The 18147-nt window shown below is 34.5% G+C and overlaps 1 pseudogene; it reads right to left on the reverse strand.

The window, feature by feature from the left end:
* Positions 1-1448: 1448 nt before the first annotated feature.
* LOC118534169 (large ribosomal subunit protein eL20 pseudogene) lies at positions 1449-14440 on the reverse strand (annotated as a pseudogene).
* Between the last annotated feature and the right edge of the window lie 3707 nt (positions 14441-18147).

Below are 18147 nucleotides of genomic sequence, written 5' to 3' on the forward strand. Positions count from 1 at the left end.
ACAGACGGAGATTACAGTCTTATTTGTAGCAAGTAAAATATGGGTATGTTTTATTTTCTGCCCTACTAAATCACCTGTAACAGCCAGACATTCTGGAAGAACAATTAGGTGTAATGAGTCATTCTTTAAAATTTCACCAAGAGTGAGAATACTGAATTTCTTTTCAGGGCTAAGTAAAGCTTCAGTGTAAGTACCAAATATTTACAAGGGTCAGCAGATTTATCCAGTTACTTTTCCTATTAAGAATTTCATACATAGGGCGCCTGGGTGGCTCAGTTGGTTAAGCGACTGCCTTCGGCTCAGGTCATGATCCTGGAGTCCCGGGATCGAGTCCCGCATCGGGCTCCCTGCTCAGCAGGGAGTCTGCTTCTCCCTCTGACCCTCCTCCCTCTCATGCTCTCTGTCTCTCATTCTCTCTCTCGCAAAAAAAAAAAAAAAAAAAAAAAAAAAAAAAATTAAAAAAAAAAAAGAGTTTCATACATAGAAAAGCAGCATAAGAATTATATGCCATTCTTTTAACAATGTAGCTTTTTAAATCTTTTGAATCTGTTTTAAAGTTTTATCAGTAGATACCAGCAGTTTATTCATAATGTTTATATGTAGCATATGAGCATTCTGTAAAAATAATTCTCACTGCAGTTTAATGAAACTGTTATCATACAATAGTGTAAATTTTCTGAATTATAATATGAAACATTAAAGGGGTTTTCTTTTTCTTCTTTCTTTTTATGGTATACTAGGAATCTTATTTCCCTGAGAAAATAGAATAACTAATATTTGATAATTTTTTCAAAATTTGTCTCATTAACATTTAATACCTTTTTTGGCAGCCAGGGTCTTGGAACTCTTCTCTAGTTACTTCCCTCCACACCCCTGCCCAACTTCAAGACAGATTTCTAGATTATTTTATGCATCTCACTATCCTTTACAACTGTTCAGTTTCCAAAATCTTAAACTCTTTATCTGAAACCATCTATCCTTTCAACCTTCCAATTCCCTTACTGGCACTGCTACTGACCCTAGCCATCATCCCTCCTCCCCCCCTGGATATCCACCTGCCTGCTCCATCCTGCACCTCCAGTGACCTAGAACTTTGAGCTCCATTAATAAGTCAGTCTGTAGCTGGCTTTGCTTACCTGTTATTGAGCCTGGACACATTCAACGCTCATTTCAACTAGGCTCTCTTCAGACTTTTATTACTTTGTTCCTCTTAACTAACCTTCCACCACAGAAAACTTGCCGCTGAGAACAGGAATCAGTTCAAGCATTTGATTTGTCTTCTCTTCATCTCAGCTGCTGAGGACTTCTAGAGAAACATTACTAGCCCCGCTGATCAGGTCCATTAAGGTTATGAATATAGAATCTTCTGACTTAACTGCTCTCTCTCTCTCTTTTTCCCCTGGTTTTCCCAAAGAGTTTATTTGGGCAGACCTAGGGACAGGGAGGCTCTACATGTAAAAGAAGATGTTGGGCCTCTTGGTGGTAAAGCATGGCTTGTGTTGGCAACTCGGGACCCAGCAGGGCAGTGGGAGCTTGATCTTGGAGTTATGGAACTGCTTGGCTGCCAGTGGGTAGTTGCTAGCTGCAGTCTCCTCCACCATCATGATCTGGATCGAGTGGGACTGGACACGGTGCCAGGTGCCCAGGTGTCAGTAGCACTAGGTGACAGCTCCAGCAGTGCTCAGATTCTGGTCCTCTCAGTACATGTTGTGGGTGCCACTGCCAGAGTCACAGTGCAGTCAGGTGCTGAAGTTCTTCACCCGCAAGGTGGAGTTCTTGAACACCTGTCCACAGTAGACAATTTCCCCTGAAGACTTCCATCTTCAGCTGAGACACAAAGTACCAGAAGTGAATCTTGGCAACACCATGATTAGGTGTAAAGATTCACCTGGGATAGAGGGTAGGCGTGTGGCATTTGGGGGTGGGAAGGCTACTAACCCTTACCCTCAACAGATGTCTTGGATTATTTCCTAACTGAGAAAACAAGTCAACAGTGATAAAATTTCTTACTGCCTCCTCCCTTTACCGTCTATCACAGATCCTTCACATTTAGCAATACTAGGATTTATCTCCCTTTCTCCTCCAATTTCAGAGAATGAAATACCTTTTCCTTTTCAGGGTTAGTTCTCCAACCATGTTCTTGATATCTCTTTCTTCTATGTACTCTAGGAACTAAATTCATCAAATTTCTCCTCACTTTCTTGGATCTTCAAACCCTTCTTTTCCACAGACCCTTTCTTAAAGCAAACTAAAATGTTTACTTTTCCCTGTCATAAGTAATCTCTCCTGCAAGCTTACATTTCCCTCAAGTTAAATTTCCATCTCTGTCCTATTCACATTCATACTTTAAAAATGACTGATCTCCACATCTCCTATTCATCAATTTGCCCAATGTAATCTGTCTTCTATTTTACCCATTTCCTCAAATACGCTTTGGAGTATTGACTCTTATACTCCCTATTTGATGAATTTTTTGCTTGTCTCACTTCATCATGGTCACAAAGAGACATTGTTGGCTCCTCATGTTTTCTGTGAGATTGTTTATATTCAACAAGAGAACATCATATTCTTAGCTGTGAGTGCCAGGGCCAGCTCCTAACAACACCCAGGCCTTGCTGTTAGAGTCAGCCAGTTGCTGGATATTAAGGGGCTGATTTTCTCCTTCTCAACAACAATGATGGTGATGATGTCAATAACAAATGATAAGTGCATTTGGTGCCTATGTTGTTACTATTTTAAATGATTGATATATATTAAACCTTTTAATCCCCACAACACTCCTGGATAGGTACTATGATTTTCTCCATTTTGTAGAAATTAAGACACCAGAAGGGGAAATAACTTAAGAGAACAACAAAGCTGATAATATTTAGAGACCATATATATCAGCTATTTCTTACACACCATTGCATAGTTCCCAATCGTACTTGTCTCAAGGACTTGGTCTCTTATTTTCCATTAGCTTCCTTGTGATTGTGTAACGCACAACTCATCAGTGCCTTATCTTCCGTTCATGCTGAATCTTTCTTGCGTCCTGCCCCAAGACATCTCTGTTGCCACTGAGGCCCACTTGGTATCTTTGCATGAGCAACCTAGGAAGGGCAGGAGAGTTAAAGCTTTTGGAGCAAACATTTAATGTTGCTGAGAGTTAGTGAATATTCTCCCTTTCATCCTCCATGTGGACTATAGTGAAATGCAACTGTTCGAATGCCCTCTTTGAAGACTGTCTTACAATCAAGAGATCAAGTGTGTTTAACTTAATATTGGATATTTGCTCTCCCTATCTCCTTGACTCACCCAAATTTCTCTTCATTTCTGCTTCTCTGGAATTGTCCTCCCTAATAAACTGGTAGTATGCAAGCTTTTATGCCAGGTTTTGCTTTTTGAAGAACCCAGACAAACTGGATCCAAACTGTGAAAACTCTACCTGGATTGTCTATAATCTCTCCTTATCAAATAAAGCGTAGAGGTTGACAACATTGGCTTTAGAAGAAAAATCTCAGTTGGAGTCTGGATAGTGCCACTAATAAGCAATGTGACCTTGAACAATTTATTTAACCTCTTACCCTGTCTTAAACCTAGGGGTAATAGTACTTACTTTAAATAGCTCTATCTCCCCATCAAGGGTTATGACAAATTTAATAGTTTGCTGTGACTAGCACACTGTCTGACATATAACATATAAATATTTTTTGTCATAGTTATTAATATATTAAAGTTTCAAAACTTTGTCTTTTTCCTTCATTCCAGTATATGTGAATGTTAACACCATCTAACCTACCACCCAAATGAAACAAATTTTAAGGAAATCATTGACTCTTCCATCTACTTCAACTCTTTCTCCTCCCAAACTTTCATCATATAATTGCTGGATAACTTAATATTTATTTTATCTCTCAAATACCCTCTCATATCCATTCTTTATTAACCTTGCTATCTTTATTTCCAGTGTCTCACCATAATTTGCCATAATAGTGTAACCAAGTCAAATGAGTTTTCTTGCCTACTCTCCTTGACATGTCACAGTCTATCCTTCACTTTCCTCAGTCTTTTAAAGCATAGCCCCATTCATCACTAATACTACTGACTTGTAATTGATTACTTATTTTTCTGTGACTCTCAAGGGTTTATCTATCTTGGCATTATTGGCATTTTGGGATGTTTAATTATTCATCATGGGGGCTACTGTTCTTTTTATTGTAGGATGTTTAACAGTACCTCTGGCTTCTATCTAGTAGATGACAGTAGTGTCCTCTCCCCAGTTGTGACAAAGAAAAATGTCTCCAGACTTTGCCATATGTCCCCTGAGGGGAAAACCACCTTGGGTTAGACTCACTAGAAAGTGAGTCCTTTAAGACAAGGATTATATTTTATTGACGTATATCTCTAACACCAAGCACCATGTTGGAAAAATGATAAGTGTTCAATAAATATTTTAAGAATGAATGAATGAGTCCTCTCTCCAAAGTATTATCTTTTTCACCTCAAGGGCCACTCATATCTGTAGCTTTTAGCAGTTTTCTGTGCCTATGTCTGTTTCCCCAATTACATTGTATGACTTCCTTATATCCTTAACCCCCACAGAATGAACGGAATACAGTAGTTTCTCAATAAATATTTATTCAATTATATTTAATTATTAAATTTATATCTATAAATTATTCCATGAATATGTTCAGACCACATGTTTTTCTCATTTTGAAGCTACTGTATGATAACAATTGTATGCTCTCACATTTTGCACAACTTTCCCTTTGTGACACTTATGGCAGCTATAATTAACAACCATGTACTTAATTGTTTAATATCTGTCTCTGTAGGGTATTTGAGACTGAAGACTGTGGATACCTCTTTTTTTTCCCCCTCCCGCATGGCTAAGATAGAACTTTGTGCAGAGTACATATTCAGTAAATTATAAATCTTTGTCGAATGAATGAAACAAATTCGTGCTGCTGCTAAATGACACGCAAAACTTATGTACTTGGAGAATTTGGCTCAATATGTGTATCATGGTTCACTGATTTATATGATGCAGCATCCTTGAGCCTATATTATGAAGTTTTAAAAAGTCTCATCTTTGTCAAATTAGTGAAAAAGTAATTTGCCTCTCTAAATCACTTAACAAAAGAGAGAACTTGAGGCTGTCATAAGTCAATACAGATGTTTGATATCCCAGACGTGCAATAGCCTGATGCTCAGCATGTTCATTTTTTTCCAGTACTAATGAATTAGCCCACAGAGCTTAATTGACATACTGACCTTGAAAACTCTAGAAAATGATCTCTTCTGCCAGCTTCATTATCTATGGCTTTATTAGCAAAGGAAATTTGACAATAAAACATGAAACAATCACAATTAATCTACATACAGATGCCATAAATTATACTTCTATCAAGTAAAAATAACCAGTGTAATCCCTAACATTGGATCTCACAAAAACATTTAGTCTCATATTCCAAATATGAAATAAGTAGCTTTGTTCTATTATTGTCTGAAACTACTTACTAACCCATATTTTTTAAATCTTAACAGTGGATGTTTTATAAGAATTTCATAGAACAGAATATTGTTTAAAGACTCTAAATTTAGTGTCTTTTGAGGAATGTTCTCACATCAGAGGAAACCAGCATGCTGTCTTAAAGAACATTAAAACTAAGAGAGAAAAAATTCCCTTTTCATACATATTTCTGTGTATTTTCTTTCCTTACCGTGGTTTCCTGTTGTTCCCAGTAGGGATCCCAATTTTAGAATATGCGGTAGACGTCTATACTATAGAAGCTAAAGCTCAAAATTGTTCGGGAGAAGCTAAGATACGGCTTTTCATTTGACAAGAAATTGGAAGCAAAGAAATCATAGTAAACAACCTGCAATAAATGACCTCTAATAGAAGTTTGACATGTTTTTTTTTTTTTATTAACTGACTTATAATATTCTGATGGAAATACTATGTCAAAATAAATTTGAAAATGATCCTAACCAGAAGCAGTCATATGAGGCACCTGTTGACTCTTCTATATCACACATAACTTAACGAAGAAGACCATTGTTTCTCACAAAAGTGTGTGACTGTGTTCCTGACAGGGAGTAAAAATTACAAAAGTGATAAACTGGCTTTTTAACTTAAAAACTACTGATATTTATGTGGATGTTTTATTTTAGCTGAGAGCATCTCTATTATACAAGTTTTTATTCCTTTTTAACTTCTACTGAATACACAGTTATTTTCCAGGACATAAAATGTGTTATTATTTTGTTGATCAATTGCCTGTAAAATCATATCCAAATCCCCAAGATAATAATGGTCATTCTTCTATCTACCTTTCTAACTTCACTCCCATTTGTCCCTTTTTTCCTGTCCTTGTAACTTCACGCAGTATGAAAGCATCCTTAGTGCCTAAACAGACAGTGTTTCTTCCTGTGCCTAGAATGAAAGCCCCACTCTTTGCCTCCCTGGCTATATATATATAGCAAGGTATAATACTATACCTTGCCTTTCAAATCTCAGTTTGAGCCAACCCTATTTCCTCTCTGAAGCTATCATTGACTCTTCCAGGCAGGCTTAGCTGCTTATTCCTCCATATACCCATCTCCTTTGATCTTTTTTCCCGCCTCCCATTCTCTTCACTCTAAAACAAATTATCAGAGGTGTTAGTCTTAAAATCAATGGACCTGGTAGAGTCACTTGCCTCTGCACTGATCAGACCACATTTAGAAAATATCTTTAATTCTTGGCTATTGTAGAGCAACATTGATGAATCAGAGCATGTTCAGAGATGAAAAGGATCTTAAAGCCATTATATCATGAGCTTCCATTTATGCATTTATAAATTGGGAATAATAATATCTGGTACTGTTCTAAAAGTGAATTAAAATAACACATAAAAATGCTGTTAACTTGAAAAGTAAATTTTTATAAAAGTATTCTGTTCCTATTTACCAACATGACTCTCCCTGTATCTTGAAGGAATAGACTTGCCCACCATCTTGAAAGAATAGACTCCCCGTATGTGTTTGTTTCCTTTGTTTATAAATAAACTTGCAATGAAATTACTATTTTTTAATTTTTAATTTTTGTTCTTATTTTTTTTAAATTTTTTTATTGTTATGTTAATCCCCATACATTACATCATTAGTTTTAGATATAGTGTTCCATGATTCATTGTTTGTGCATAACACCCAGTGCTCCATGCTGAACGTGCCCTCCTCAATACCCATCACCATGTTCTTATTTTTATCTCCTTGACTGAATATGAGCTTCTTCATGGCAGAAACTGGTGAAATTATGTTCATATCCTTTAATACCAGCACATTAATATTAAGCACACAGTACACAATCTTTAAAAGAATATGAAGAAGAATTGAAATGAGTTTACACCAAGGGAAAACATTATTGTTTTCTTTCAAATAGCCAACAGGGCATCATGTAGAACTTCATTAGCTCTAAATGGTAGCACAAGAAAAAGTGTGAGTAGCTAATTTCATATCAGTATTGGGAAAATACTGAAAACTTTAAAAAAGGAGACACAAATGGTTTGTTATCCCAATATCCAAATAACCTCTGCTAGTTGAAATACATGAAAGCAGTTCATACAAATGATTAGATACAGAATAATTTAAAAGGTGTAAACTAAAAATAAGAGCCTAACCTTATATTTCTAGAAACCAATCTTTACCATATTCTTTAAAAAGGTATTATGTATATAAGTGTACAAACATGGGGACGCCTGGCTCAGTCGGTTAAGCGTCTGCCTTCGGCTCAGGTCATAATCCCAGGGTCCTGGGATCGAGTCCCACATTGGGCTCCTTGCTAAGCAAGGAGCCTGCTTCTCCCTCTGCCTACCTCTCTCTCTCTCTCTCCGATAAATAAATAAAATCTTAAAAAAAATAAGTGTACATATATGAACATAGGTACATCCTTAAAATATTTTACACTGAAGTTATTCTCCCTATTCTCATTTATATTGGGTGGGTCCATCTCTCTCTCTCTCTCTGTATCTCCAATTCTTTATTATTGGATATTATTGAGCTTATTAATATGAACAACATTGTCATGAGCAGTCTTGTACATGGATACTTTGAAGTATCTTGGGGACTTTTTCTAAAGATTTAATGTTAAAAGGAAACCAAAGAGATAGACTGCCATGAGGTAACAATATATTCATTAGTGTAACTTTTCAGAGGCTTTTCTTTAAAATATTCCTGCATTGTAAGTGAAGCTAGACTAAATGGTTCCTAACAGCTCTTCAAAATTCTAATATAAAAATTAACAAATTTGTTTGTTGCTATTTACATCAAGTAATGCTTCTCAACTTTAGCTTTATATTATAATCATCTGGAGAAATTTTTTTTTTCCTTTTATTTTCCCATCTGGAGAACTTTAAAAAAAAAATAATGCTCAGGTTCCAATCCTGATGAATTAAATCAGAATCTATAGGGATGGGTGTCAGGCTCTTTTAAAAGTTCTTAGATAATTCTAATGTGCATTTAGTGTTGAGAATTACTGACATAAAAGTCAAGTCATTAACATTGTTTATCAATAAGTTTGAAAACAAGAATGGCAGTAGCAAAGGTATAAGAACCTTACGGAATTGATTTTCTTCTCTTATAGCAAAATGTGGGAAGTATGACAGTCATTTAAAGAGCAGAAACAAACTGGAGAGAATCTCAGACAATGTCAGTACAGAACTTTGGTAAATGCTGGTCATTTTCTCTGAGTAGATACTTCCTTTTTTCAACTCTTTCTCTACTGGTGCCTTATACAGTGGAGGAAAGGGTCCATGTCTGCCTGAAGTCTTTCTCATTGTTATTCATCGGTCCAAGGAAGCTGAGATGGGCATCTCAGTTTATTTAATCAGTGGTTCTCTACAAGAAGGTTAGAAATCATCTCTGTGTATCAGGACTGATATGTAGCAACGTCCATCAGAAGAGATTAGTAGGCTTCTGTCAAAGTAGATGCCGCAGGGTAGAATGAAACCTGAAGCTAGCTTAAGTAATTGGGTTCTTGTTCAATAAAAGTGCTTGTTTGTGCTGTGTAATGAAAGATCTTTGGTGCAACGGATGTCTGAATCCAAATACCCTTCGGATTTTCTGATGGATAAAGAGATAAGGGTGAAAGGGATTTAATTTAGAACTATTGAAAAACTTTAAAGAGATTAGAAAAAAAATTGGCAAATGCACTTTCTTTTTAAAAATTGGGATTCTTTGTTACTTATATGGGCTGGTTATTTTTTTTTTTTTTTTAATAGTAAAACTTTTTTGTTGGTTTTGTTTTTGTTGCTTTTTTTCCATTATCCATTTGCCATCATTAACTGACCTTTAAGATTCAGGTTATGAAGAAGATACTGGAGAAATTGTTATCTCCCAGCCCATGTGGAGATAACCTGAATTTAGGAAGTGTTAACTTTTTGGTCTCATTGGAATGTTTTATCAAAGTTGTAGGCACAGCATTGGTGAATAGAACAAACCTTATGTCTTGATTCAAGTGATGTTTTTTTTCCATAAAGTCAATACTCATGTATCTAAGCTTCTCTTAAAAAAATCGACATTTAAACCAGATTCTTTTAAGAACACACTTTAAAAAGTTATCTAATTAAAAGAATAATGTGAGCAATCAGAGCAGTGTGGAATAGTGGGTGGAATTTGGTGAAATATATTAATCTCAACAATAAAATCATTCACACATTGGGTTTTTTAAAGCATTGTCTCAGATAATTTCAGTAAGTAATTATTTGAATCTATTTACTTTCTTTGGGATAACAAATCTGTTTGGGAAATGAGAAATAAAAAAAAAGGCCTTTTTCTTTTCATTCCACTCATTTAACACTTGAAGAAATAAAAGGCTTTATTTGGGTATAAAAGTTTAGGGATACACAACTTGAAGGGGGGGGTGGAGATTCACACTCAGAAGGAAAAAAATTTGTTGACTGAATAGGATCTATATTTAAACTCCCTATACTACGTGGCACATTCAGAATATTTTGATCTTTGGTGCAAATCATATGCATCTTGCCCTCTCAGCCTCTTATTTCACATCTATATATCATACTTTCTAACCTTCCCATCATTGAGTAATCTACTCATTCATACTTCATTTTTGTTCTTCTCTCAGGTTTCCCTCTCTTCCTTTCTCTCCTCTGGAGATTATTATATTATATTATAATATAACATTATAATATAATTAATATAATATAATAATATATAATACAATATAATATATTATATAATATAACTTATATTAATTATATATGTTATATAACATATATAATATTATATTATATATTATATTATATATGTAATCTCAAAGATCATTTTGTGAGTCAGAATTATAACAAATAAGTGCTTATTGAAATCAGCTTCTCTTCAGAGTTGCCTAGCAGGCCACATGAAACAGCAGAGCTAGGAAGTAAGAACACTGAGTTGAAGCAAAAGTTCAACTTAAAAATTTTAAGTCTTGGCAGCTCCTTATCACTTTAGAGATACATTTTCTTTTAGCAGAGGGTCAAAGGCACAACAGATGATGCATAGCTATGCTGAAGATGGGAGTATCTCCTGATATAAAACGTCACTTTCTGCCTCTGGGAGGCTGTCATGTGAAGGGCTGAATTAGTAATACTTTTGAAAAGAGACAGTTGTCTTTTGGAGAGTGACCCTCCTCTTAAAAAAAATTCAGGAGTTGGACTTCCCATTTATCTCTCAATGAGGAAGGAGACCTTCTCCATTTTCCCTGACTAACTCTTGACTTCATTTTAGAACTGACAAGTTTAAACAAGATGAGAATCAGATTACCTCTGCCTATCTCATTCTTTGGCTCTAGCAGACAACGTAATTAATGTTGCTGTAGGAAAAAGAAAAAGGATTCTTGACGAGAACATTTTCCTTTCTGTCTTTTGCAGGCACATTCTTAAGAGGCTAGGTGGTCTTTTTGACACATTAGTGGGGGAGGTATCACACACAGATGTCCTTGATGATTTTTTGTATGTTAATTTGTAAGTTAAGCCCAAAATACGTTTGTCTTTTTATCTTTTTATGGTGCACAGAAGTTGATAATTTCCATAGTGCAAAAAAAAAAAAGTAGCATCCAAAACAAAAGAAAAAATTTTACGTACAAATGCACATAATTTCTTTTGCTGGCCTTCCCTATAACATATGATTTTCTTTTCTTTTTTTTTTAAAGATTTTATTTATTTATTTGAGAGAGAGAGACTGAGAGAGAGAGAGCATGAGAGGGGGGAGGGTCGGGAGGGTCAGAGGGAGAAGCAGACTCCCCGCCGAGCAGGGAGCCCGATGCGGGACTCGATCCAGGGACTCCAGGATCATGACCTGAGCCGAAGGCAGTCGCCCAACCAACTGAGCCACCCAGGCGCCCTAACATATGATTTTCTTTAGCATGTTTGTTTTGGGATATGTTTCTGGGGAAATTCACTATAGTCAAGTGCTAGAGTTATACCAATAGCTATCAGGCTTCTGTTACAGCTAGTTCCCCTCAGTTCAGGGCTTTACATGTTCTTACTTAGACTATCAAAATTGTCTTGCAACATCATTCCTACAAATTCTAGTAGACTTCCCATCTTCTCTTGCAAGTCGGGTTCCCTCCTCAGAATCCTTTAATTTCTCTTTTTTACTTACAAAGTCAATTGTGAATACTTTATTTTGGCACTCAGTTGTCGATAGCTACACCCATATTTGAGTTCCTGTCCTGATGCTTTTATATGCTTCAATTTCTGTTCTCTAATTAAGTTATATACATGGGAATATTCAGACCTCACCCATCATATTCAGTCGACATGGATTGCTTTTATAATCCATCTATTTACTATAATTCTTCTCATTTATCAAGACCAAGTTTAAATTCCATTTCATCCATAACTTTTTTCCCCTCATTTATACTCTGTTCTCAGCGTCCTTGCCCACCATCCACTACCACCATGGGGACTCCATCATAATTAACTGCTAATATTTTCTATATTTGTTCCTGTACTATTGCAAATGCACAGTACTTTGTGATATATTTATTCACGTTTATATCTGTCTGCCTTATAAGAACCACAAAATAGGAATAAAGTCTCTGTACCTAATATACTCTCTACTCAACTCTTTGTAGATATATGAAATGGTTTAAATACTTGTTATAGAGAATACATATAAAGTTTTTTCTTACATTTATTTTTTAAAGGACTGATTAGATTATTATGAAAAAAATGTACTAAGAATGTCTTGGATGCTTTCTACAGACAAACTTATATTCTGTCAAGAAGAGAAACCAACATCTGTTTTCAAAGGGAGAAAATTTTCTTTTTTTTCTTGGTAGCAATAATGAGAAACACTTAAACCTCCTGTTTTTTAGTCAAAAGTAGAATGGTGTAATTTATCATGCATTGATTTGTTGTCTCTGAACCTACAAAGTAGGTGGTTTGGCTATTTCCAGTCAGCGTAAGATGTTATATATGTTCAAGGTTGCAGATGAGGACCATTAGAATAAGTCCTTTGGGACTCTTAGGAATGTGGCAAAGAGTTATCATACAAGTAATTAAGGATGCAAAAGCAGGAAAGTATAGAAAGGTATGATGGCTTTAAACGTAAGCTGTCTTCTAATGAAGTTGATGTCATACCATTGTTTATAGAAATCTATGTAGAATAAAATTCCAAAATTCTCATTTTGTGATCATAATTATATTTTGAAATGATTTCTCTTTATAATTGGAATCAATATTTGATCTAGTGGATCCTTAGATACTTAGAATAAAGCATTTGTAAGTTGGAAAAACTGAGGAATATAACAGGCATGAATCACTCTTTTTCAGTTTTAGTTTTTATGATATATATTTAATGTTTACTGTGAGCTTATTGTAAGTAATAATTTTCTCCTTCTGTAAGGGAATATGTAATTGATAATGTATGTAGAGTTTTCAGTAAAAATAATTAACAAAATGGTCTTAGTACATATATTCTGCATATAATTAACTTCCATTTGCATGGAATGAGGACATCCCAGGATTCATATCAAATGGCTGTAAAATACCTACTTAATGTTATTTAACCTTCCATCAAAAGCTTATTTGGTATTACTTTTTTTCTCTACAGAAGTATCTTTATTTTAAAAGATTTTATTATATTATAAATTTATACAATAAAATACTATTAATATTCCTAATAAATTATTTATAGAGTTAATGCAAATAAAGCACTTAGCAAACTGTTTTCCACAAAGTAAACACTTAGTAAATGTTTCTCATTGCTATTAACATTATTTATTTTAATGGCTAAATATTACAGCATGTAATTTATTTAATAGATCCCCTATTAATGGACACTGCTCCTAAAGTTTAAATTGAATTTTAATTGAGTGTTCTCAATTAAATTTCTGAATTTAATTGAGATTTCTTTTTTTTAATTTTTAAAGATTATTTGACAGAGAGAGAGAGCAAGCACAAGCAGGGGGAATGGGAGAGGGAGAAGCAGGCTCCCCGCTGAGCAGAGCACCCAATGTGAGGCTCAATCCCAGGACGCTGGGATCATGACCTGAACCAAAGGCAGAAGATGCTTAATCGACTGAGCTGCCTAGGTGCCCCTAATTGAGCTTTCTGATTCAAGTTGTCTGGTGAATGAATATACTGTTCCTAGTTTTTCAAATAGTGTATGATAAAACATGATACACTATACTTAAAAACTATACAAAAAACAAATCCATTTTTCTTTGATGATTCAGTAATCCTTTTAGGGATTATCCCCTCTGGGTTCATAATTTTGACCCCGAGTTTCCATTTTGCTATTGATTTATGCAATTATTAATACTTATTTTTATTAAGAAATACTTTTATTTATTAAATACTTTTTAAAAATATTTATTAAATATTTTTATTTATTAAATATTAAGAAATATTTGCAGAGGGGTGCCTGGGTGGCTTGGTCATTAAGCATCTGCCTTTGACTCAGGTCATGATCCCCGTGTCCTGGAATCCCTGGGATCGAGCCCCTGCGTTGGGCTTCCTGCTCAGCAGGGAGCCTGCTTCTCCCTCTCCAGCTCCCCCTGCTTGTGTTCCCTCTCTCGCTATCTCTCTCTGTCAAATAAATAAATAAATAAAATCTTTAAAAAAATATTTGCAGAGAAGGAAAAGGTCTTTCATAAAGATAAATAACATGAATAAAACCTTAAAAGCCATCTTTTTATTATTCTCCATTTAGCTCATGTGAACTTGCGATCAAAAGTGAGAAGCTCCCTACTCACAAAGAACATATAGTCTAGTGGGGAGTAACATAATGAATGAATAACCACTAAAAATTCCTGTTCTTATTACATCTTCCTTCATAATCAGTTCACTAAATACCTTGTTATAAAATTAAACTTTTAGAGATTCCTGTGTTGGCTTTCACAAACCTGATCACTACTAGGGTAAAGAGGTAAAATTGAGTTCTTCAGCTTGCACTTTGGTGAATCAACCATATTGAACCACATCTTCTTTGAAACATAGCCTTCAATAGCCAACAAACTAATGCTTCTGTACCAGATTTCCTATTGGTATTTAGTTCTATTCCTGCTCTCTGTGCTATAACACAGAGCTAAAAGTCTAAATGATCCAACTCCTTTGTCAGCATTGATTGCACCAATGAGAATGGAAGACTATTTACTCTGATAGTAAAAGGTATATGTGCGGGTTTCAGCAGATAGAAATTTTGCATCAACCTGTGGCTTTCCCCAGTGAACGTCCTGCCTTATTATTACAACAGCTGTGACTTTTAGTGTCCAGATACTGCAGAGCTAATAACCTTCACTCCTACAATGCATTGAATGGTCTTGTAAATACTTAATACCCTATATTAAATCATTTTTTGTGAAATACCTAGAATAGTTTTGTTTTCCTGATTGACCACAGAATGATAATTTATTCTTAAATATTTAACAACAATATAGTTAACTTCTGCAGCATGTATGATCTGGTTGGGTAAAGGCACACCTACATCTAGGACCCCTAGGTATATCGCCCTAAGTTAGAGAAGTACAAAAATTTGAATACTGTCCCACTTAATCACTTATTTGGATGAAATGATTTGTCCTTATTAATCTCTGTTTTCTATAGTTTGTCTTGATATGTCACTTTAGTACTTTAGTTATCAGATGTTCCTTGTTTCAAAACCATTTTTTAGAGCTGCTTTCTAAATGTTTCCTTCTGGTTGCCCAAATCAGACCCCAAAGCCATCATTACCACCTATATGCAAATTATTTACTCACTTCACTCTTTGTATTAATGATAACAATATTTTTCATGCTTCAAAATCAGAATAATTTTTGCTACTCCTCTTTTGTCCTGCTGCCACCAAATCATGTCAACTATTTATTAAAAATCTATTATAGCTAAGTCTTTCATTTTTATTCTTATTGTCCTATGGTCCAACCATTTGACAAGACAAATTCTACATTTTGGTGGGAATTGCAATGCTAATAAGCTTAAATTGTGCTGGAGTACCTGGGTCTCACAGATTCTGTGAACTAGTAGTGCATAAAACTATAGAGATGTTAGAGAATTATTTTATGGCCAGAAGAGATAGAGGAAAGGGGAAGAAAAGAACAAGGGATTAAAATATTTGTCAAAACTCTATTGACATTCCTTAGGCTGTTTTATTCATTCAGTAATCTCTTAATTAATCAATGAGCCCCATAAAGGCATGAACAGTATGTATTTATTCTAAATACTACCAGTGCCTGTCACTTGGAAGATGCTGACTGAGTATTTATTTATTGTGTGACTGAGTGAATGCTGTAAATATCATGTCCTAAAGGAAATGATACCTTGATCATACTCTACAAAGTTCAGAGTATATCTGGACAATTATATTGTTTATGATACTAAAAACTGAACTGTATGTTTACTATAGCCCATGTTATATAAGTATCATATCCGTTTATATTGCCTTTTATAGTAGACTTCGAATTACAGGTTTTTTTTTATCTTTATATCCCTGGTGCTCATAGAATATTGCACATAGCATATAGTTGATGCCCAACTAATCCTTGTTTTATGAATGGATATTCCAGGTAGAATTTCAGGCTAATCATAATAGTATACAAGGGAAGGTTAAGAAATTTTCCTCCCCTCCCTCTTTCTCTCTCTTGCTCTCTCTCAAATAAATAAATTAATAATTTAAAAAAAGGGGGGCTCCTAGGTGGCTCAGTCGGTTAAGCGTCTGCCTTCAGCTCAGGTTATGATCTCAGGGTCCTGGGATGGAGCCCTCTGTCATGTCAGCCTCCCTGCTCAGTGGGGAGCCTGCTTCTCCCTCTCCCTCTGCTACTCCCTCTCAAATAAATTAAATTAAAAAAAAGAAATTAAAAGTATTCATTGTGAAACAGAGAAGAAAATAACAATGATGATTTTTAAAAGATATAAACTGTCTTAATATGGGAGGATTAGTAAACTTGGTTTATTATATACCATAGTCTTGAACCTGGCCATGTTGAAGGAATTTCTGGGAACAAACAGTAAAAAGTTATAAAGCATAAAGTTGAGCATTATTATGCTTACTCTTAGCAATACATGGACTATTTAATGTTATAATAACCATATTTAGGTGGTATATTCACATTACAACTGCATTAATGAAAATGACACTAGTTTCCATAGCAAACACAACACTTACTGTAATTTATTTACAATTAAGTGCATAATTATAAATATATTTATAATGAAGTAAAATTAAAAAATGATGTTCTTAATTGTCAGGGAGTTTCTAGATCATCTAGAGACCCAGGCTTATCATAGTGTAGCTTTTCTCTCCTATATAGCCTGAAAGTCCTTTGCGTTCAGCCAATGAATGAATGGGGAGAAACATGGAAGATTATATTTGGGTGGTTTTAAGACCTGAAAGCGGTGCAAATCATTCTCACTCAGGTTGATTTGAAATTAGTCTCTTGGTTACCTGTAACTTACAAAGAAGCTGAGAAATTCAATCAGGCTGTATGCACAGAAAGAATTAAAAGAAGAGTTTAGCATGCATGCATGTATCCAGTCTCAGTGTGTAATTGCTTAAAACCTGGGATTTAAGTAGTTTTATTTAATTCCAGAATCACCAAGTTCTTTCTGCTATAGTGTAGTGGCATCATTCAAGTACCAAGAGCTGATTTTATGTAAACAGAGCCTTTGACAGCCCCAGCCACCCTGAGATCAGAGCCATGATCACCACCCAGATGCAAATTAACTCCCCTGACTTCACTCTTTGTGTTGATGAAATGCAGAGGTGATATATACATTAAGTAGGCTCTCAGACAAGATGACCTCTAAGGTCGATAAAACTTTAAGATTAAATGCCTATCACCTCTGGGTTCTACTTAATGGGCAATGAAGGGACCATTGAATGTTCCTTATCAAGAGAATGACTAGATGAAAAAAATTTATGTTTTAGGAATATTACTCTCTTGTGTTGCAATGTATATTCAACTGCATAAAAGAGGATGCCTGAGATCCAGTATTATTTTTTTGAAAAGAATAGTAAAATGTTAAATAAATTTAATTGAAAGAGAATTAGTTCAAAATTATTTAATTTCATGTAGTTTGTTTTGATAAATAATCCTTAATAATTTAAGGACTAGTCCATATTGCTCCTATGTGTGATCTATAAAATAATTTAATTCCTTCTATGTATCTAATTATATATCAAAATCAGTGTTATTCTGAAAAAATATCAGAATAAAGTAAATATATTTGATGGGTTTATGATTCTTTAAGGAATAGAAAAAATGAAATTAATTTTAATGAATTTAATTTTAAATAAACATTAAATTTAATGAATTTAATTTTAAATAAACATAACCATTCTTTCTGTCCTTTCTTTGAGATTTTCTGCACTGAACATATATTCATCTATTTTCCAATTAAGGAAGTTTCCCTTATGGTAATAAGTGTTATTATTTCTCCTTCCACAAGAATTTTTAGCTTTATAAACTTCTTATGAATAATGTTATTAATAGGTTATTATTTTTTATTTATACTCATTTGTGTATAAGCAATTTTATATAGTCATGCTGCCAATCTTCTCAGCTCAATTTATGTAATATTAGTTATTCATATATAGTTTTTTTTTTTTTTGAAGATTTTGTTTATTTATTTGAGAGAGAGAATAAGATAGAGAGAGAGAGCATGAGAAGGGGGAGGGTCAGAG

The sequence above is a fragment of the Halichoerus grypus genome, chromosome 2 (genome assembly GCF_964656455.1).
Source record: "Halichoerus grypus chromosome 2, mHalGry1.hap1.1, whole genome shotgun sequence".
NCBI lineage: Eukaryota > Metazoa > Chordata > Mammalia > Carnivora > Phocidae > Halichoerus > Halichoerus grypus.